Here is a 22,177-nt window from a genome sequence, read left to right on the forward strand (position 1 = left end):
ATTCTGAGGACTGAAGTAAATGATGAAGTATTTTCTGCCTCAGCAGAGCCAGCAGGGAAGAAACGCATGGTGTAATTACCTTAAACAAGCAGGCAAGGGAAATTGCTTCTGGAGCTGCCTGGTAGGAGCCCCGGGAAAAGTGGGGGACACTGGGATGTCCGTCTACACTCAGACTTCCACGTGTCTACTTACATGTGGACTTTGGTCTTTCCCCTTTAGGAGGGATGCACGATGTATACCTTCAAAGGTGGCCTGTGCCCAATTTAGTGACAGAAATGCTCTCTCCAGCCAGTAAAACACATACTATTAATTGGGTATTACTTTGATCTTTTTGAAAGATGAAAATTGATGAACATGTTTAAATTTTTTTTTTAAAGAAATTCACGTTCTTTTATTTATTTATTTATTTATTTTTGGCTGTGTTGGGTCTTCGTTGCTGTGCGAGGGCTTTCTCTAGTTGCGGCAAGTGGGGACCATTCTTCATCGCGGTGCGCGGGCCTCTCACCATCGCGGCTTCTCTTGTTGCGGAGCACAGGCTCCAGACGCGCAGGCTCAGTAATTGTGGCTCACGGGCCCAGTTGCTCCGTGGCATGTGGGATCTTCCCAGACCAGGGCTCGAACCCGTGTCCCCTGCATTGGCAGGCAGATTCTCAACCACTGCGCTACCAGGGAAGCCCTGTTTAAATGTTTTTAAAGAAAAATCATTGTATTCAAGCCACACAAAATGACAGGAGCAAATCTAAACTTTACTAAAAGTAATCTATTAAAGGGGCATCACTTATGATAAGCACTTATGGATCTGAAACAAAGATAGCTTCAGACAAAGATTTTGATCGGGACAAATCAATCAATACAGTCAATATGTAATTTATCAAAAGTACAAATGATATTCAGTGTTTGACCTTAAATAATCTCCAAATCTGATATCTGGTTTGGGATCTGGTTCCAATATAGTCATCTTCCTTCATAATCACTAAAAAGAACCTATCAACTCTGTCTCTGTTTTAAGCAACTGGGGTTGTCACTGGGGTTTAGGCTTAAAAGCAATATTTTTATTAAACAGTCTTCAGAGCTTCTCTACCAAATAATGATGCCTGATTGTCCTTGCAGAGGTCCGGGGAGGGCGGTAACTACTGCAAAGGCTTGGGCGGTGCCCCCCGCTGCCCCCATCCATGGGAGCAGGGTTGGGGGGGGTGTGGGTGGAGCCTGTCTCCTGGCTCCCCTCCCTGTTTCTCTCTCTGGAGAGGGCGGGCAGATTTCTTTCTCCTAACTTCTCCTATACCAAGTGTGTGTGGTGTTCCTTCTACTACTAAGTAATGTGAGAATAGAGAATCAAAGAGGGTTTTTGAAGAGGGACAGATTAATCCCCTCGGATATGCCTGGAGGCAGGCAAGATATCTTCTGTTTTGTTTTGCAAAATTCTGCAATTAGATGTGCAAAAGTTCCATTTTTAGTAAAGATTTTGTTGACAAATTTCACCCACTTCAGAGAAAAGACACACACACACACCCTATTTCCAGGAAACGATTTTGAAGAGAATGTATTTTTGGACAACTGAAAGATTCCTGTGCCACCTCCCCTACCTGGTGGAGTGCCCTGGGCTTCAAAGTAGAGTGTGAGCCCGGAAACTCCTCAGGGTGGACACTGCTTTAAACACAGAACTTGGACATCCCCTTCTTCATTTCAGCCCTAAAATGACCCTGGCAGGTGTCATTATTGCCCCCATTTTACAGATGAAGAAACTAAGGCTCAGAGCAGTTAAGTGATTTACTCAGTTCACACAGAGAGTAAATGTTGGAGACAAGATTCAAACCCAAATGGCTTTACTCCAAATCCCAACCTCTTTCCTCTGGGTTCTCCTGACATCCTGCAGGTTTCATGGAAAAGAAAACGCAAGTTGGACATGTAATGCAACTTCAAGCTTAATTGTAACCCCGATGAAAAGAAGTCTGTGTCTCTCTTGTAACTCAAAGATCGATATGTGAAATGGAAGATAATTACAGGTCATGACTTAAATATTTAGTTTTTGCTTAATGCGCACAGAATTCAGATATTAGTTTCTCATAAATCAGTGTCCTTCAATTTATGCTGCTGGTCACAAATAAACCCTGGAGGTGAGCTGTAATCAGTCAGGCTAAATACGCTGTCCCTTGAAGTCCTTTTCCCCTTCATGTGAAGAAAGGGACTTACTTCTTGAAATGTCACTGACACCAGAACATCTTTTCCCCTTCCTTCCACTACACTCTGTGACAATCCCCCCTCCCTCCACTACCAGTTCAGAAATTGGTGCACACAATTTCCTTTTCTAGTGTTGTTTTTGGGGGTCAGTTCTTTACATCATTTGGCCAGGCTGCATAAAATAGCATCAAGTTGTGCTTTCTCTTTTTAAACCCTCCAGGGGAAGGGAGGGGAGTGGACATATTCTGGGCTCCTGCCCCACGCCCACATTGTGAGCTGAGTTACGGCACTTGGTCTCCCCAACAGCGCTGGGTGGGATGAATCGTGATTCCTGTTTCCTGGATGCACAAACTGGTCTCCAGGATGTTGAGAAGCTCATGTGCCGAGGACACTGAATGAACGAACTGGTGTGCCCTTCCAGCCTCCCTACCATCTCCCTCACAGATCAGGAAATTTACATCTTGAAGCAGAATGTCCTTGCCAGAGCCGCCTGTCACCATCCTGGAAGATAGGCACTGCGTACAGTCACAAATCCCTTCCTCAAGCCCATTTTGAAGGGGGGACATCTGTGAGAAGGTGAATGATTTATCCAAGGTCTCCCTACATTTACTTAGTGGTGGAGTCTGGATTCAAACTGGGGTCCTTTTATTCCTCATTCTAAGCTCTTGACACTTAAAACCATATTTCTGTCAATATCATTTACATTAATTAGAGTTGGATAGGTTAAAGAATAACCAGATTATGGCTGCAGATGAGGGCTATTTTGCCTCTGAATCCAGCACAAGCATATGAGAAGGAAGGTGTCTTCAGAACTTCATCTAATGCTAGACATCTAGTGTTCATTTCTTACTGATCAGTGCATCCGGGTTCTTCTCACCCCAAGCGTCCTGCTGAACACTGACCGTGCCCCCACTTGCAGCCCCTAAGTTCCCCATGACTGTTAGGGCTTTATATATTTCTTCAAGTCACATAATTAGGCTTCAATCACTAGTCCTCAGGTTTTTAGCTTGTGTATGGGTAACACGAAAGAGGAAGCTGACAGGATATTTAGCCAAGGACAGAACACTTTTCCGGGGCTAAGATGTTATAACCTCGGCCAAGCCTGGACCTCAGAGGCCGCCTGGACCGCAGTGGACCAGAGCATTTATATTGTCCAACCACTGCTCTCTGCCATGCCTAGTTCGAAGAGAGGACAGACAAATGCAAGAAGATGGGGTAGGGGCCTGGCAGTGCCAGGGCCCATGCTTCAGGGCATTTGTGCCCCAGTCAGGCTCCCACTGGTTGTTGGCACTAGTGGCCAGGATGGAGCTTGCAAGACTGTGAGGTGACACAAGCTTCTGTTTCATGCCCCCCTTCATGGGTCTTCTCAGAGCTCACTGGGGTCCCCGTAATTGGCTGCCTGGCCGTACTCCAGCTCTTTGTGGCCTGAGCCTTTTGGACTGTACAAATTCCAAATGTGATGATTAAAAGCAAGAGCGCTGGAATCTGACAAACCCAAGTTTGCTTCCTAACCACTTAATTGCTGTGTAACCTTGGACAAGTCAGTTAACCTTTCTGAATCTTAGCTTCCTCATCGGTAAAATGGAGATAATAATACTGCTTATTGGATAAGGATTATGTGAGATCATGTATATAAAGTTCTCAGTGCCTGGCACATAGTAAGTACTCAGTAAATGGTAGTGTATTATTTTTATTAGCTGTGTATTTTGAATATACAACTTAAAGAACACTAGGCTTAAAATTGTGTAAAGAGCTCGATCCATGCTACGACACTGGCTGAACCTTGAAAGCATTATGCTAAGTGAAAGAAGCCAGACACAAAAGACCACACATTGTATGACTCCATTAATATGAAATGTCCAGAACAGGCAAATCTATAGAGACAGAAAGTAGATTAGAGGTTTCCAGGGGCTGCGGGGAGAGGTGAAGGGGAGTGACTACTTACTGGGTCCAGGGTTTCCTTTTGGGGTGATGAAAATGTTCTGGAACTGGATAGGGGTAATGGCTGCACAACGTTGTGACTACTAAATAGCACTCAACTGTATACTTTAAAATGATAAATTTCATGTGTATTTTGCCACAGTTTAAAAAAATTGGGTAAAGCAGCAGTCCCCAACCTTTTTGGCACCAGGGACAGGTTTCACGGCAGATAATTTTTCCACAGACAGGGGTGGGTGTGGAGAGGGGGGAGCAGGGAAATGGTTCAGCTTGTAATGCGAGCGATGGGGGAGATGGTTCAGGCAGTAATGTGAGTGATGGGGAGCGATGGGGAACGGCAGATGAAGCTTTGCTGGCCCGCCCGCCGCTCTCCTCCTGCTGTGCGGCCCGGTTCCTAACAGGTCTCGGACCCGCACTGGTCCGTGGCCTGGGGGGGGTTGGGAATCCCTGGTGTAAAGAACACCCACTTCACACATGTCTTTATCCAACTGAGGTCACATGTTTACCTTGATAGTCATAGAGGCAGGATCAATCTCTGTACTCATTTATCCTAAAGATTAATTTGTCAAAATCAAAAGCCTTCACATTTTAAATAGAGCTTTATCATTTGCTCACATGAAACCACATTCCCCACCATCCTGGGCAGGCAACAAGTAAAACTGCCCCCATTTTACAGACGAGAAACTTGAGGATCAGCGAAAGTAGGACCAGTTGTGGTTGTTATAGGTGCTGTTTTATAGCGTTGACATTATTTTTGGAGGTCACAGAGCTAATGGCTGTTGGAGGCTAGACTCAGATTTTTGTCTTCCGGTTCCTGGGTCAGTGTCACATTTCTTGATCATACATTGTATTTTACACATACTACTTTATTTTTATGTTAATTATTTATAAATGATACTGTATTAGTGTTTATTCCTGGCTGACTCACAGGGAAGGCAGATTTCATCTTTGTGGAGAGCTTGCATTTGGACTGGTGGCTTCCCTTATTTAACTGAAAATTACCGCCTTCACTCAGGGCCATTAGCACATCAAAATGGTGTTTGTTGAGCCAGGAATAGTGATACTTTATGCTTGCATTTATTCTTTGGTCCCCAAAGACTAATTGTTGGTTTGTGTTTTTAAACATGCTTTCAAGTGCTAAGAGCCCCTAATGAGTTAAATTAACAAACCATTAGGGTTAAGAATAATGGTGTGATGTGGGCACCAGGATGAGACAGTGACGCAAACACTACAAACCCCTCTATTTCTGATGCTATTTGTCACATGACAGAGTGTTTCTTCTACATTGTTATTCAATTCATACATCAATCTTTTTTTTTTTTAAAGATTGATTGATTGATTGATTGATTGATTGCTATGTTGGGTCTTCGTTTCTGTGCTAGGGCTTTCTCTAGTTGCGGCAAGCGGGGGCCACTCTTCATCGCGGTGCGCGGGCCTCTCGCTATCGCGGCCTCTCTTGTTGTGGAGCACAGACTCCAGACGCGCAGGCTCAGTAGTTGTGGCTCACGGGCCCAGTTGCTCCGTGGCATGTGGGATCTTCCCAGACCAGGGCTCGAACCCGTGTCCCCTCCATTAGCAGGCAGATTCTCAACCACTGCACCACCAGGGAAGCCCCATACATCAATCTTTTGACGTGGGGAACTAAATCTGCCATTTTACAGGTGAGGGCACTGAGGCTTAGAGAAGCGAAGTGGTCCCATTCAGAGCTCGTAAGTGGCATTCAGTTGTGGGTTGTACCCTAGAGCCCACCCCAGAGAGCACCTGTTTGCTGATGGTATCACACATTTGGTCGGGTTTTGGACATGCATGGCACTTGTCAGGTTTCTATTATAAACTGCCCAGAGCCCACCTCAATACTGGCTTGGAGGTGATGTCCCGTGATTCCACTTGAAGACCTGACTTATTAGCAGAGGACAATCTCTTCATGCAACTAAGTGACCCATGGTAAGCACCCTAGGAAGCTGTTAAAAGAGATGTTGGGGGGCTGCCCCTAAAATCTGCTGAGGTGATCAGCTGATTTCTCTGAGTGGATGGAAACCCAACCCTACTCCCCAGTGATAAGGCGGCAGCCATGTTTGGAACATCTGGAGACATCCTCTGAGTGGATCTGTTCCCAGGGCGCCTAGGGTACCACAGTTTCAGGGTGAGGTTGTTAATCTTAATTACCACCATCATTTCAGCTTCCTTGGTATTGGGTGCTTAGCGCTCCATGTATGTATGATATCGAATCATCTCAACTGTCTCATGGGGTCAGTACTAGTATTTTCCTACCTTGCAGAAGAAGGTATTGAAGCTCAGAGCAGGTGAGTGGCTTTCCTGAAGGTACAGTAGCCACTGCTCATGTGTCTCCTGCCACACTTGCTGGCTTCCTCCCTTGGGTGGTTCTAGCATCATTGCTTGTCCTCATGATCTGCTCAGCTGAGCTCCAGAGGTATCAGATTCATCACACCCTATCAAGCCAGGGCCAAAGCTAAGCTGAGGAGGTTGGTGAGAATGAGTCAGGAGGTTCAGGTCACTAGCAGGGCCTAAATCAACCACTCACAGCCCATATTTTAGGAGACTGGGGAAGATGGGCCAGGAGTCACTCAAAATCAAGGGCCTCTGCTCTGAGGGAGGTGTGTTTCGTTGCACTTAGCAAAATAAATCATCTGGCCCTGTCTGAAGTTTTCTAACCAAAAAGTCTAGCTCCCCAGATTCAACCTCAGCATGGCCTATGTGCTATTCTGAGCCATACAGCACTTGTGGGGTCTGCCTGGTGCTAGGGGAATTGGGCTGCTGCTTAATACGTAATAATCGTCATTACCTCTCAATTACTTAACAAACAGACAAGCGCAGGGCCGTGTTATTTCAAAAGAGCCTCCTGAGAGTAGGGCTGGAGATCTCCAAGTGCTACCCAGAATTAGCTGGGAGAGGGCAGGCGATCAGATCTTTTAATATGTACCCAGGGGAAAGTGCACATATTATGTACTAGTAACTTAGGCAGTGTCATAACTGTTCCATGCCCTTTCCCTCTAAGCTCTGACCTGGGAGACACCCTGCTCCTTCTTTTCTTGCTAAGAGAGAGCCAGTCCATGGAAGAGGATTCAATCAGGACCCTTCTGTTATTAGCACAGGTGATGAATGGGCTACCTTCCTCTCAAACCTAGCAGACCCACCTCTAAGTTGGAGACCAAGTAGCCATTCAGGAAAGATGAAAAAAGAAAAAGGGAAAAGGGAAAAAAAATCAGTAAATGAAGTAGTGTGGAAAAAAGAAATTAAATTGTTTGGTGTTGTGTAGCCCCCCCCAAAAAATAAGTAAAAAATAAAACAAACAACAACCAAAAAAACTGGATTGTACGACATCACGCTCCCCTTTTTGGAATTATAGTAGCTACCTTGTGTTTTGAGTTTGCCAATAAGCGAGTACTGCTAAAATTCTGTGAAACAGATGCTTTGGGCAAGTTAAACATAGCCCATTTTCTTGAGAAATATATTATTGCCCAAGGCAATTTTTAGTGTCTTAAACAAGCACTGTTTCCTATGAGAAAGTAGGAACAAATAAGACCTTTAGTTTTATATCCAAGAATTGATTTAGATTTAATGTAGATTGCAACTTTGAAAGGAGCTTTGGCTTTTCTGGTGCCATGAAAACTAAACTTAAATTTGGCTTTAACTAAAAATCCTCAATGCATAATGAGGATTAAATGTTAGGGATCTGGCTGCCCATGAAACTTTTGATTTTGTTTTGATTGGCATCTCTGAACACTCAGAGCAGAAGACACATATTTAATTTACAGGAATATGGAGACTTCAGGTACTCTGCTTGCTAGCTTTGTGTGGGTCTTTACACCGAGTGAATAGCTGTGCACTTCTCGTAGAATCAAGGACTAAGGAAGTAAGGGGGAGAGAAGAGATTACCCTTTCAGGACCCCGATTCCCACTAAACCAAAGGTAAGCTCTTTGTAACTATTGATCAGGAAATAAATCCTCTTTAGTATTCCACGGATGCAGGAAAACCTCTTCTCCCTCTGCTTTTCTTCAACTCTTCCTGCAAACACATAGTTCATACTGACCTTGCATTACTTCTCACAGACTGTCAATTTGGAACTTTTCTGACCTTAATTGCTGAAGTTCTTTTTTGCCTCCTCAAACAGGAAGTGAAAATACCTCAGCTGGTGAGTTAAACTTTTCTGTACAAAAAATGTTCCAAACCATTTACCATTTTCAATTCACCCGGTAGGGAAAACAGTAATATATTGCAATCTTAGTCATGTCACTGTAGCCTCTAAAATCTCACATTCAGTATCTTAAAACAATGCTTTTAATTATATTCAGGGAGTAATGATGTAAGTACTTTAGATTTTTCTGTTAAAAACTAGATTATGACTCCACATGATTCTAAGGAACCCATCAATATTTTTGAGGATATATCTATTTTTCTTATTAATGCTCTGCCCAGAAGTACTCAACTTCGCTCAACTCACAAGTCTTTGCCAACGGTAGCTAATGATCAACCACTGCAGAGGTGGTAGAGGGGGGAGTGATGATTAGCACATATATGTTTATGTTATTTAAGTAGAAAATCCATGTGCCATTGGTAATGAATTGAAGGTTAAGTGACAATTTTTCTTTACAACCACTCTTGTCGTATAGTCTCTGAACTGAAAACTGGATTAACCTTTAATTACCCTCTACGATCTCTCAACCCCAAGACAACATTCCCACTCCTACCAGTAGTATTTGCATATACAATTTAATGAGAGAAACATCTGTTTGCATATTTGGTATCATTAATATTATGCAGATAAATAGATATGCACAGTGTGATGGGCATTCGTGTTAATGTCTCATTTTCTTTCTTCATTTCTAGTCTTTCTTCCTCCACACACTGATTCAGCTAGACTTGTATTAATTAGAAGTAAAGCCTGTCTAGAGCCAACAGCCTTGTGCAGAATGCACAGATGCAATAGGATCTGAACGCCTGCAAAGCCACATTTTATTCAACTGGGAAAAACACTGCTGGGTTTTACAAAATGTACACTTTATAGGCTTGTGTGAGTGTCTGCGTGTGTGTATGTGCGTGTGTGTGATTTAAACAAAACTATGCTTTCCCCTCTTTAATCAAAATTTTAAAGAAATCCTTTGTATGTCTATCCTAGGAAACATTTGCTTTCATACACAGCTTTCCTCTTTGATGACTGTATCAAAAACTTCCTATATGGAGTTTGACAATTTTAGCACTGACAGAGCCCTTGGAGGCCAAGCCAATCAAACCTTTATTTTTGAGCCAGGCTAAGTGACTTGCCTGCAGTCACCTTAGTGGCTAGTGATGTAGCTGGGCCTGGGCAGGGGTCTGAGCCTCTGGACTTGAAGCCTAGTGCTTTGTCGACTGAAATGTGCTGCCTCCTATGTGAATGAAGTTTCAAGACATTTACAAAAGCCAGTAAACCCATTTAAAACAGTTTTCTAGAAATTCTATGTGGTTATTAATTGAGGCCATTTTAGAAGTGTACACATATGCATTATGAATATAAGATGTACTCTATAAATACAATCTTTATCAGTAAAGGTTATGTTTTGTGTATAAGTGTTTTGATTTTTGCATGTGCAAAGCTTCTGTTTTTGCATTGATCCAAAGATAATGAAAGATTCCTTAAAGATTTTCAGGGCTTTAATTTCACGGTACATTTTTCAATACTTCTTTCAATATGAAAATAAAGTGCTGCTTCTTTATGCTTTTTAAAGTAAAAAAACTCTCAGTTCTAACTTAATTTCACCCCCTTCTGATCATAAGCCTTGAGCCACGCACCATCCCCTTTAGTACTTCCAGCTTCCCAGCATATGCTGTGGAAATTATTTGATAGAGCTACTCCCCATGACTGTATTGTCTCATCAGAATGAAGAAAATTCTTGGCTTTCATTAGTGAATCCATCCTCATTAATTCAAACTAAGTGGTGGTGGTGGTGAAGGGGCAGCCAGATTAACTAGCGAATACTTTGAACCATAGAAATTTTTTATGGGAATGTACTATTCTTACTTCCATGGATGTTCTGTAATTAGAGCTGGGCTGTGACTCTAAAGGTCTTTAGGATACATGATTAACTCAGTTGGTTTGTGATTTCATATCCATTATTTGCACGCAAAGGTGCATTACTAAACTATTGGAAGCAAATTGTTCTCTAAACACTTTCAAAATTCTCCTTGTACCCTACCTGCTCACTTACACTATCTGTAAAATAAAAAGCATTTCTAGAAAAGAAGAAAAGGGAGAGCTAGTTCAGATAGAATATGGGTTACTGTCATTTCCAAATAAGTGAGATATTTACCATATTCTCCAAGTAGGGATAGATACAATGTCACAATTTGATTTCAAAAGACATTTTGAACACCTGATGTGAAAAGAACACTGATCGAGAATTAGGTTTCTATCTGAAGAATAGTCATTCTGTACAATCATTTTAGATGCTCTGTCTCCTACTATTGTCCAGCAAGTAACATTTAAATACTAGGTGAAAATGTCTCCTTGCCAATTGTGACTGTGAATGCCTGACAGACCAATAATAACAATATTCAATGTTCATTAACAATAAACATTTGTTGGATGGCTGAATGGATGGATGGATGGATGGATGGATTGTGGTAGCATGAGACATCCTGACTCTGTTAGCCATTTCTAGAATCTGAAGGAGCCCACTATTGCCAATGACCTAAGTACAAATTCTGGTCCTCGGGCAAATTTTCGTAAAGAGAGGTGTCACTATAATTCATGGCTTCTAGCAATAGCTGTTCTATTATGTATTTCGTGGGTATCCAAATATGAATTCCTAATCATTCTAGAATTGCTTGGGTAGCAAAGTTAAGGTGTGTGTGTGTGTTGGAGGATTCATAAGGAATCTACCAAAAATTGCATTTAATAGACAATTGGAAAGTACAAATTAGATTCCAGCTTCATGGTGACCCATATATTTTAAAATTTATGCTACAACTTATTCTTGTTTTAATTATATATTAGACTTGACTTATAGATGCTCTTATTGTGTTTCTGGCTGTGTTCTAAACTCTAGAAGTTATAGTATATGCTCTTGGGTATGCTGATTTATGGGTCATGAATACATTTACTCCAAGACAGGAGGGAAAAGATGTTAGATGGTGCAGGGCCAGATTTCCCTTGTGGGGTGCTAAGGGTGCATCTGCTGGTCCACTGGTTGGAACTTCTTTGGCTCCTGCCGTAATTGTAGTTCACCTGTTTCTGACTGATTTAGGTCAGAACTCTTGGCATGTGATCAAGCTTCTGGTTGCATTAGGAGTTGGAAGCACATATGCCTTACTTAGATGCACTAGAAGAATCTGTGGGGTTTCCATGGGCCCATCAACTCTGGGGCATTTGTCACTGTCAGCAATACACTGGGGTGAGGAAAGAAAATACTAGAACTTCTATTAACATATTTTCATGAAAAAGATAAGAAATAAAATAAGCTTGACTAGTACTTATTATAATGGATTAAATCGGTACATGCATGTAATTTAATCGTACGTATACTGGGGATGATCAAATCCTTTTTCAGGGATGGGGATACATAGTCAAAAAAGTTGGGAGACCTCTAGTGTATGGGAAGATGCACTGCAGTTCCCAGGACAGCTGATCGGGGCTCTTGTCGACCTTTCCAGTTTTTTCTCCCGCTCCTTCCCCATCATTTCCTGTAGCTCTGGACAGTCTGGATACCCCACCCAACTTTCAGATCTGGGCTGTGCTGTTGTGTCCCTCAGGGCCCTTGCACGTGCTATTTTTTTAACCTTAGGTTTTCTTTTCCCTCTGCTTAGTGAATCTTTATTTTACTTTTGTAAACAGTTTCCTGTATTTTTTGGACTGTGTGGGTCTTTCTTTTGGAGGGCCCTACATCCCCTCCTCATGTCTCTGTTACAGCTTTATGAGTTTATTGCCCTGATTGTCTTCTGAACAGCATGAGGGCAGAGATTGTTTCTTGTGCCTTGGTGCATAAATGCTTGTAGAATGAATGAATGGAAGACGTGAAAGTAGTCTTCACTGACAACTAGCTGGACTGTTTGGACCCTGTGGCTTGTTCAGGTCACCAGGAGGGGTCGCTGTTGGCACTTCTTGTAACGGGGAGAGCCTAGCTGTCAGATCTTGGCTAACAGTGAGTTCTTTCCCAATATGGCAGAGTCTAATTTCAGTTTAAGTTCTTCCCCTACCCCTTCTCCCACACAGTCACTTGGGAAGGGGAGAGAGACTAAGCCAGAAGGCAAAGCAGAGCCTTGGACTTTATGATGAAAGTTTTTTTTGTGCCTGGGATACCCTGGAAATTGTAGTCTGGGAGCCCCTGACATGTGGGTCCGTCCATGGATGGAGTCACAAATGCTACTGGAGAAATTGTTGATGCTGCCTTGCTTCTTCTAGACCAGAGAAGTTCTTCTGGAACAAGCAATGGAATATTAAAGAGGGTTTTGAAAATATCATTGGCTGAGAAACAGCAGCCAACACCCATGAGCAGATTTTGTGAGGCCCAAAATCACTTCGCTGCTTCTGAATGCAGCTGGGTTGGAAGGTTCATTTGGCTTCCCTTGGTAAACTGGATAGAAAAATGCACCAAAGTAGCGAGATCTTTGTATTAACCATAATGTCAGAGAATGCATTGCCATTTGCCACGACAAACTATGTTTTTAAGAGGCAAGCAGTTAGGAAGGAGTTGCTGCAAATAAAAAAGGGGTACAGAATGTTTCAGTCCCATCCTTTAAAATTGCTATTCATTTTTTCCACTTTATTTTAATTCCAGGACATTTTTATACCTTGGTAATAAATTAACATTTCAAAAGTACTTTTACCTGCTGAGATGGTTCATTCTGCTAATATGGGTAACACTGTGGGCTCGAATAATTAGTGTAAATTGCCTTTGAATAACACAGAGCTGGGAACAACTCTTAACTTGCCAGGGCTTAATGCCCCTTGCTGTACAGGATGAAGAGTCCTTAATGGGGCCTGGAAAAACAACTAATACCTACAAATCAAAGGAGAAAAGCCGTTTTTGATGCATTTGTCTGAGAGTGTGAGTTTTAAACTAAATTGTTAACACTTCCTCCCCTGCTGAGGGTCATGGATTAGCTAGGCTGGGAGATTCTTTGAGAATCTTTCACACTGACCAGGGGAGGTAGGGGGTTCCAAATACAAGTGTTTTCTTAACCCTAATCCCCACCTCCCTGACCAGGACGGCTCTGCGTTTCCCTCTAATTAGGTGAAGAATTAGGAGGTGGATAAATGTGTTCGGGGATGAGGATAAAGTGATTAGTTCACTCCAGACCATGATAGCGATTTTGAGGCGCTACTTAGTTCCTTTCAAGATGATAACTTTTCTCTTTTCTACAAAAACGTATTCGAGCAAACCTCAAACATGTATTTATAAGCAATGATAATTATCTTCGGGCAAGTTTGGGACAGCATATTGACAAACGATTTTTACTCTCCTTTGCATTTATTTGCTTTTCATAAGATTTTTATCCCATAGAGGAAAATCCAGAGCAGTTTCTAATCGGACTCAAGTTTTATAATTATTTGTGCAATCTGAACACAATCTAATAACCTAACCAAAAAATAATGCATTCACATTTAAATGATCCTTTCAATGAAAGGGTGGAAAGGACACATTGCTTAGGAGCTGAGATAAAACCTTTTTGACACTTCTTCTGCATATGAATGGATACTACTGGGTATGCCTTTTTTTTTTTTTAAGATCTTGTAGATATTCTTCACTGAAGTGTAATTTTAAATTTCAGGCTGATGAAAGCAGTTACAGAATAGCTTCAAACTTTGGTGATATTAGCAACCTTCACCCATGACGACTATCCCAGAGCTATCTAGATTTCTAAATCAGTTTCTGCACACAAAACCCCCAGCCAGGTACCAAAAAGAACATATCGTCTTTTACACTCCATTCCAGAACTGCATGCATCAAATTTTCCTCTGCTTTTGCCATTTCGCTCACTTGTAGACCGAATGTGTCACCTTTTAGTCTTACCTAGTACACGTCTTTTGTGCTATAAACATATAATGAAGATAACCTCAGGAAAAGGAAAAGTGTTAGTGATAAATAACAAAACATAATGTTCTTCTACCTCTTTTCCGAGGGCGTTGGAAGGCCCCAGGCTTTTTTCCCCTTGGTTCTGTTTGAAGACCCATGAAAGGCAATGATCTAATTGTGACCTTTCAGAACAAGTTCTCCCTGTTTCATCCTTCTTGGACGTTCATCTCTGAGGATTATAAATGAGCCAGAGCAAAACAGAGGTGAAAAGTACAACTGTAGCTGTGTGCTGGGTCTCTGGGCTTAATTTATTTTCTTCTTTCTTTTTTTCTTTTTTTTTTTAAGTTTAGGGTTTTATTTTTTTAATCTTATACTTATTTATTGAAATATATGTTAATTTTTCCCCCCTTTTTAAAAAATTGAAGTATAGTTGATGTATAGTTAGTTTCAGGTGTACAGCAAAGTGATTCAGTTATACATAAATATATACATGTAGTTTTTTCAGATTCTTTTCCCTTATAGGTTATTACAAAATATTGAGTATAGTTCCCTGTGCTATACAGTAGGTCCTTGTTTGTTATTTTTTTTTATATATAGTAGTGTGTATATGCTAATCCCATACTCCTAATTTATCTCTCCTTTCCCCTTTGGTAACCATACATTTGTTTTCTGTGTCTGTGGGTCTATTTCTGTCTTGTAAATAAGTTCATTTGTATCTTTTTTTGTTTGTTTTTAGAGTCCTCATATAAGCAATATCATATGCTATTTGTCTTTCTCTATATGGCTTACTTCACTAAGTATGATCATCTCTAGGTCCCAGGCTTAATTTCTGAGTTAGTGTCAGCCCATTGGGAGTAGACCCTGCCCCTCTGGATCACATTATGGTGGATCATAATAATGGAAGGAAGGCACAAGACATTATTTAAAAACAACAACAACAGCAGCGTCTTTTAAACGGCTGTAAGTTTTCCTTTCCATTCCTACAAATATCACGGCTGGTTTAAGGTGTGATGCCCAATTACGCTCTACAAGACAGATCACACTACATTAACCAGGATTATGTTGCCTCTTGATCTTATCAGCTTTGTTTCCTAAACTACAAAAAGATCTAACACAGCGCTGGTTAGCAGTTTGGCTTAGACAGTCTCCACAGTCATCCATCACTGTCACTGGTTAGCAAGAGGCATTAGGCACCAAGCAAGGAGGCAGGGTGCTGTGCTGACACGCTCTTCCCGAGCCAGCTCTCTCATCTCCCACTGATGCTTGTCCTTCCTCACTATTGAAACTTTCTTTTCCTTGGTGAAGAGAAATCTATACCTTCTGCCTTCTGAAATCTTAGGCAGTATGTTACACACCTCAATTGTTTGCTTGTTTTTCAATTCTTAGCAGCTATAGATAAGACAGAGAGGGAACATAGAAGGCAAAATATACATTCCTAAGCTAAAAAGAGGGTAGAAAGTCAGATGCCTGAGGGAGAAGAGGCTAATTAGCAGATTAAATCTGACCAATCCCATCTTCTGGGTTCAGCTTGGATAAACTGTGTGCCCATAATGGGAATTCTCAGAAGAAAGATACAGTCTAGCAACTGGGATTTAGCATCTTTTTTTTTTTTTTTTTCCCATCAACTCTGGGATTATTCCAAACTTGTCCATTTCTGTTTTCTAGTCTGGCTCTTTTAAAGAGCCCTAGGAGTTAGCTAAGATATCTGGATTCAGACCCACTGTAAATGGGAGCAGGCAGCGCCTGCGCCGGGCACTTACCTGTGTTAGGCAGGTATCACGGCTGCCTTGTCGGGAGATGTGAAACAGAATGAGATTTGTAAACAGAATCCATTACCCTGTTTGTGGTCAAAATCTGATAGGATCAAGTGACTGGTCTCCCAGTAGAAATATCTATGTGTCAAGGAGTAAACTTGATAATTGTAAGAATGTAGTTAACGCAGCAGGAGAGAATAGCAAACCAGATTAACATTTCTGTTACATAATTACAAGTTCAAGGAGTTCGGCCTCTTATCACTTTATAGTGAGTATAGAAAGTAGGAGTGATCTTCTTTAATTTGTAATTGTTTAACTGAAATGTGAGGTCCAGTGGCCTTTTTCTTACCCTTCTGGGCTGGCAGACATTGGTATGCAGAATCCACGCGAGAAGGCACAGCACACTATCAGAGGGAGACGTGTTTGATTATTCTTTAAAACCAACTAAGAGAAGTTAATCTCATTGAACTTCTTTTTATTCAACAAAAGAGTTGGATGTTTCCAAGTCTAATGTGACTATAATGTTCATTAAATGGGCTTCTTTACACCTTTAAATGGATTAACGGCACATCTTCACAGTCTAATTATTATACATGTCATTCAAAAAAATCACAGATCTAATTCAGGGGAGGTGATAAAGGCCTTTCTTTTACAATGATGGAAAAGACACTGCAGTAAATGGGTGTGATTTTTATCTGGGCCATTTTTTTGTTAAAGGGCACATGCTGCTCCGAGGAGGTGGGAGGGGAGGATGTGGTGAACATGCCAAGTGTTTCTGCCCTGGTAATTTGCGTTTGGAGATTTAGGAGCTGACCATGCCGGAGCTTGCCCCTTCCGGACTCACCGTGCCAGGTACCTTAGTGGTTCCTCCCACCCAAGCCTGCTCGGCTAATGACTTCAGTCTGTCCAAGACAGCTCTTAGGCAGATAAGCGATAAATTATGGACAGCCCCCTTTCAGTCTCAGGCCTTTGGGGCTTCTCTGAGTTCCTTTACCCAGACCTTTGTTGAAAGGCAGAAACACCCTCTCATCATGCCCCAAGAAATAGCAGTTCGGTTTTCACATGTACATTTCGCATGTATCTTTGGGCCCGTACTTGTCTCCTTTTTTGCTGGGGGAGCATTAAACTTGGCATAGTCTGGCAGCTCACTGGTGTCCTAAGCATGTCACAGGCCTTGCTTGGTGCAGGTGGGTACAGAATGTTCTAGAAGCCATCCAAGAGCTGCAGGGACATTTCTCTCCCTAGGGGATGGGAAGTCTAGAGGGGGAGCCCTGGCACCCCACAGGGAGTGATTCAGTCTTTTTCCGGTTTAAAGCTGAAGAACGCAGAGATTCGTCTTCATTCATTCATTTTGCCAGTATTTACTGGGAAATGATTCTAGGTCAGGTACTGGGCATAGCCTATGAGATGCAGCGCAAAGATGAACAGACACAATTCCTCCTCTCAGGGAGCATTCAGTCTAAGAGATACTGATATATAATTTTGTAAATCAAAGGAGTCCCCAGATTTTCTGGACGAGAGGGGCTTCGAGTTGACAATCTGGTTAGAAGTTGACTCTAGAGGACTTGCTTTGAGGTTGTGCTTGCCTAGAAAGCTCACACAGTTTTTATTTACATTATACCTATATGGAGTTGCTTTGTAGTGGTGGATGGAGACCTGGGGGAAGAAATGAAGCACCTAACCCCTCCCTTGGGGCCACCACGAGACACCTTCCTTGGAATCAGTCAACAACCTTTTTACCTCCTAGGGATACTGGGGAGGGATCACAGGTGAGGACGTAGGGTGTGTCTTTGGAGCATCTTCATGGCATCATGGAAGAAGCATACACTGTGTCAGGTAACCCAGGGGGGAAACGCCAGCACGGCTGCTTCCAGCGATTGGCCTGTCAAGTTACTCATCTCTTTAAGTCTCAGTTTTCTCCTCTGTAAATAGGGATAATTATACCCATCTTTCAGTGTCCTTGTGGGGATTTAGAAACAACACATGTATAGAGGGTCTAGTGCAGTGCCTGGCACATAGTAGATGTTTAGTAAATACTAGTCCCCCTGTTCTTCCCTATCAGCTGCCCCCTTCATCCTCCTCCTCTTCTTCCCTGCCCCATTATTAATTCTCACAGTGAATCATTTTACTCTGAGTTAGGTCTTACTTCATGAACAAAGTGTAAAGCTCAAAGCCTATCTGTACTGGGGTCTTTGCCCTCCGAAAGGAAACTCCTAAGACATTCAAAATCCTAAGGAGCAGTGGAATGATGCCCAGTGGGGTTGACATTTGGGCAGATGGACATGCCTTTGATGTGGACAGCCACAGAGCCACATGACCACAGATTCTCACAGCCAGAAGCCCCATTTCAGGCTCCGTGGTCTCACTCTAAGCCTGCTACCTCAAATGCCACCTTAGGCCTGGCCAGGGTCTGGCTTACAGATCTGGATTATGTGCGAGGTTGGTGTGGCCCAGGCTTAGCACGTGCTGTCCCCAAGCCTGAGCTGCCCAGGCTCAAAGCTGAGATGTGACACTTTTGCTCCCATCGCTGCCCATCTTCTGGTCTCCTTTATATCTGGTGTTCCACAGGATATGGCAGCAATGGGTGAAGATACTCTTAGAAATGCCTGCACTGAGGCAGTCAACTCTTTCATAAATCATTTAAGATCCATGCTGTACCAACGTCAATTATGAGAACTAATTGCCCCCTAAAACATGAGGAATTGTGCTACAGAGAGTCAACATGAGCTCCGGAACTGTAAGCCTCTTCTTCCTGTCTTCTGAAGGCACGCCAGGCAGGTACCTCGAGAAAGCAAACATCAGCCTTTCGTTGTGTGCTAGGTACTATGTCCCCATTTCCAAACTAATAAATACTGAATGAGTAAACAATTTTGTTTTCTCTCTGCGCTATAAAGAGTCAGTTTTATTTGGCCAAGTAACTGCAGGGAATATCATTACATACTTTCCCAAGAGTGCTTTCTCTAAGCCAGAGTCTGCTCTTGGAAAATGCCTCCAGATCAATCTAGAAAGTCAAGGTGGAAAGAGGTGGGGTGCAAACCCAGCTCTCTGTAAGAGGCCCCTCAAAATTGGAACTGTCCTCACCAAGAGAGAAATCGACAGTGGAGACATGTATTGTTCACTTACACATTTACTCACTCACTTGTCTTATTACTTTAATGAGGTACCATGGAATATTAAATTTCAGGAATTAAAATGTTACCCAAACAAATACATTTTGTAAATAATAAAAAGCCAGAGAAAAATTTAATTATAAAAATCTGATTTCAGGGTATTTAATAGAATTCTAATATTTTGTTTTTTATATATAGACTGAGTATATGGATATAACTTTTATAGCATAAATGTGTGGTTAGATATGTAAATAACCTGCATGTTACACATGAGATGATATTAACACCAAAAGTCTATACTCTTTAGCCAGAAAACAGATTACTACTTCAAGATTTTTCTCTTCCAGGGCATTCTGTGAGATTCCTATTTCCATCTTAGATATACTTGATTCATAAGCTAGGAAGAGTTAAACAGCCGCATTATATTTTAAGTTAATTTTGTCCTAGGTTTATCAGGTAATAGACAGCATGCTTTGATTTGCACTTATGCAGAGACCTGACACCAGCTTTGATGCTTGGGAGGGAAAAGGATCTTTGTTCAGGAAGTTACTTATTGGACAATTAACATGTGGAAACTATACTGAACGGTATGTGCAAATGGTAAGTTCACGTTGAATTTCCAAAGGGCGGAGGCTCATTCTTCTTATAACAAGACCGTGACAACTCTTGCTGATGGAATAAATGGGATCATTATATTTCAGTCTCCAAGTGATTATCAGAAATGAAGCTTTGTGAATTCTTTCCTAATGGGGCCACCTGTTACCCTTCCGTCTTTGTATATAATGGTATTTTGTTTCTGAAGACCTCGGCCCAAGTTTAGCTCTTCCAAATGTGAGGGACCATGTCCTGACTCCCCCTGTCTTGCTGTGATGAATAGATATATTTTCAGCCAGTTATCCACCTTCCACTCAACATGTGATTCTGTGCATCCAAAGTGACTATGGCAGGTATGTAAAGTGACAGCAAAGCCAGGTGTTCCACCATCATTGCTTGCCCATCAGCAGATTTGATTGCTGAGACATCCGCAGCAGGAGGTGACTCACCTCCCCCCCGCCATTCCCCCCACTCCCCCAGCCTGCTGCCAGCTGCTCTGGGCTTGTGGCAGCTGCATCAGGCTGTTGCAGACACCGAGAGCTAGCAGTGGCTCTCTGTGGCCTGAGGTCAGGTGAACCGGGCTTCCAGGAACTTACTCAGGAACTCAGCCAGAACGCCAGCTCCATGTCTCTTCTCCTGGCAGGCTGGCTGCGTACGCTTAAGGCTTTTCCTCTGAGGCTGGATAGAGGATGCAACTTGGCTCTGAGATCACTTGTGTGACCCACAGGCTCTTAGGGGTGCAGCTGTCTTGTAGATCTCTGGTGGATGATTCAAGACTTTTCTCTACCAGGGCATTCTGTGATGGCCCTATTGCCATCTTGTTTGATCTGTGAGATAAGGTAAGAAACACTAAACAACTCACCATATTTTATGTTAATTTTGTTCTGGGTTTACTAGGGAATAGACAGAATGATTTGATTTGTCCTTATTCAGAGACCCGACACCAGCTTTGGATGCTTGGGAGGGAAAAGGATCTTTGTTCAGGACAAACAACATGTGGAAACTAACCAAACAGTATGTGTAAGTGGTAAGTTCACGTTGAATTTCCAAAGGTGAAAGCCTACTTCTTCCCTTTCTCATGGGGCCAGAAGCCTGCATTATTGGGTCCATTGATAGCTTTAAATAGTAGACTTTCCCCCAGAGCGAGTGTGGGGTGTGGTGGGGACCTCTGAGGGGTGCGGCCTGGCACTGTGTCCTTACCAGGGGTCTCCTCTCCTGGGCAGAGCTATGTGGACAGAAGACCAGGCCCACAGGAGCTGATCTGATAAAGTACTTTCATTAGGTTGTGCTTTGTACTTAGTTCTCTGAAACAAGGAAGGGAAATCCTCGGAAGGTCTTTTTCATTTGAGTGAAAAGTGCTTTTCAGGGCTTGGGAGTCAAGACTGGGAAATAATATTTGAGTGCAAGTCTGCACAATCACAAGTGCCTGGGCGAATTTCCTTACCTCTGGAATTACAGTCCTATAGGTCCATGTGGATCGGGGCCGTAACATTACAGGGAAATATAATTTCACGGTAATTAGGACTTCTCACAACCCACTTCCTGAAAGGTTCAGGTTCGCTCTAGTGAGGCAAAATTTAATCAGTAATCAAAAGCGTTCACTCCAAATATAGGAAGAATCCTCAGGACTTTCTTATATCACCCAAAGATGTCCTTGTTCCAAGCTGGACCCAGTGAAAGTGAGTCCCAGACTGACATCTTAACCTATTTCACTCTCAAATTCTCTTGCAATGTGATGGTTCTTTAGAAACATCGCCAAGCCTCCTTCCCTTCCCCCAGCTGGACAGACGGTCACGTCAGTGCCCGAGTGGCTGAACTGAGCACTGCCATCCTCATGCAGCAGGTTGTGTGATTCTGATCACAGCCCCCAAAATTGACACCTGTTGAAATAATATTGGAATCACTTTTGTAACTAATCGCTACCAAGATGTCAGCTCAATTAGTCTGACGATAGGACAACCCAGGAGACTCTGTTCCTGCCCGGGCTGATGCTCCTAGCCAAGTCCAGGCTTGTTGTCTATTATCTGACAAGCCCAGGACAAAATTAACACTAAATATAAGGTAATTTAATTAATTTCTCCCATCCCAACAGGCAGGTCCCAGCACCCTGGGCACCCCAGGCCTTCTAGCAAGCAGAGGAGCGTTGCACCCCCAGCGAGTAAACACTTGGGTTGTGCTTTCATTATTTTAAGAGGGCGATTTGCAACTAAGGATTTCTATGAAACTCCTTTGAGCACTAAAGCAAAAGTATAGTTTTTTCTTATCCTTAAGGACATGTAATAAATTGTGTGAAAATTGTTCACAGGAAAACATACCTTGTAAGAGTCAGGATTCTTCAAGGAATATGTGTGTGCTTTCTGGAGAGGAGTGGGGAAAGAGAAGAGTGAGAAGTGGGGAGAGAGAGAGAGAGCGCAGAAGACCCTGGTTTAAAAGGAACAATAATAATAAGACAGTCTGAAAGGGTCAAAAAAAAAAGAAAAAAAAACAAAGAAGCTATAATAAATATAAGAAAAAATACACTTCAGAAATTGTTTTATTATGAAGACCTTCTGTGAGCCGATATTTTTAAGGGACACAAAGGCCCCTTTTATT

The 22,177-nt window shown here is 42.4% G+C and overlaps 1 long non-coding RNA gene across 1 annotated transcript in view; it reads left to right on the forward strand.

Annotated features, from left to right (window-relative positions):
* Positions 1-364: 364 nt before the first annotated feature.
* The window catches only part of LOC309642837, a 259,826-nt gene continuing 238,013 nt past the window's right edge, over positions 365-22,177 (forward strand). Inside the window, exon 1 of the long non-coding RNA XR_014253406.1 lies at positions 365-577. This is a non-coding gene — a long non-coding RNA (uncharacterized lncRNA). The remainder of the gene's footprint in view (positions 578-22,177) is intronic.

This window comes from Balaenoptera physalus (genome assembly GCF_965194825.1).
Source record: "Balaenoptera physalus genome assembly, chromosome: 14".
Lineage (NCBI taxonomy): Eukaryota > Metazoa > Chordata > Mammalia > Artiodactyla > Balaenopteridae > Balaenoptera > Balaenoptera physalus.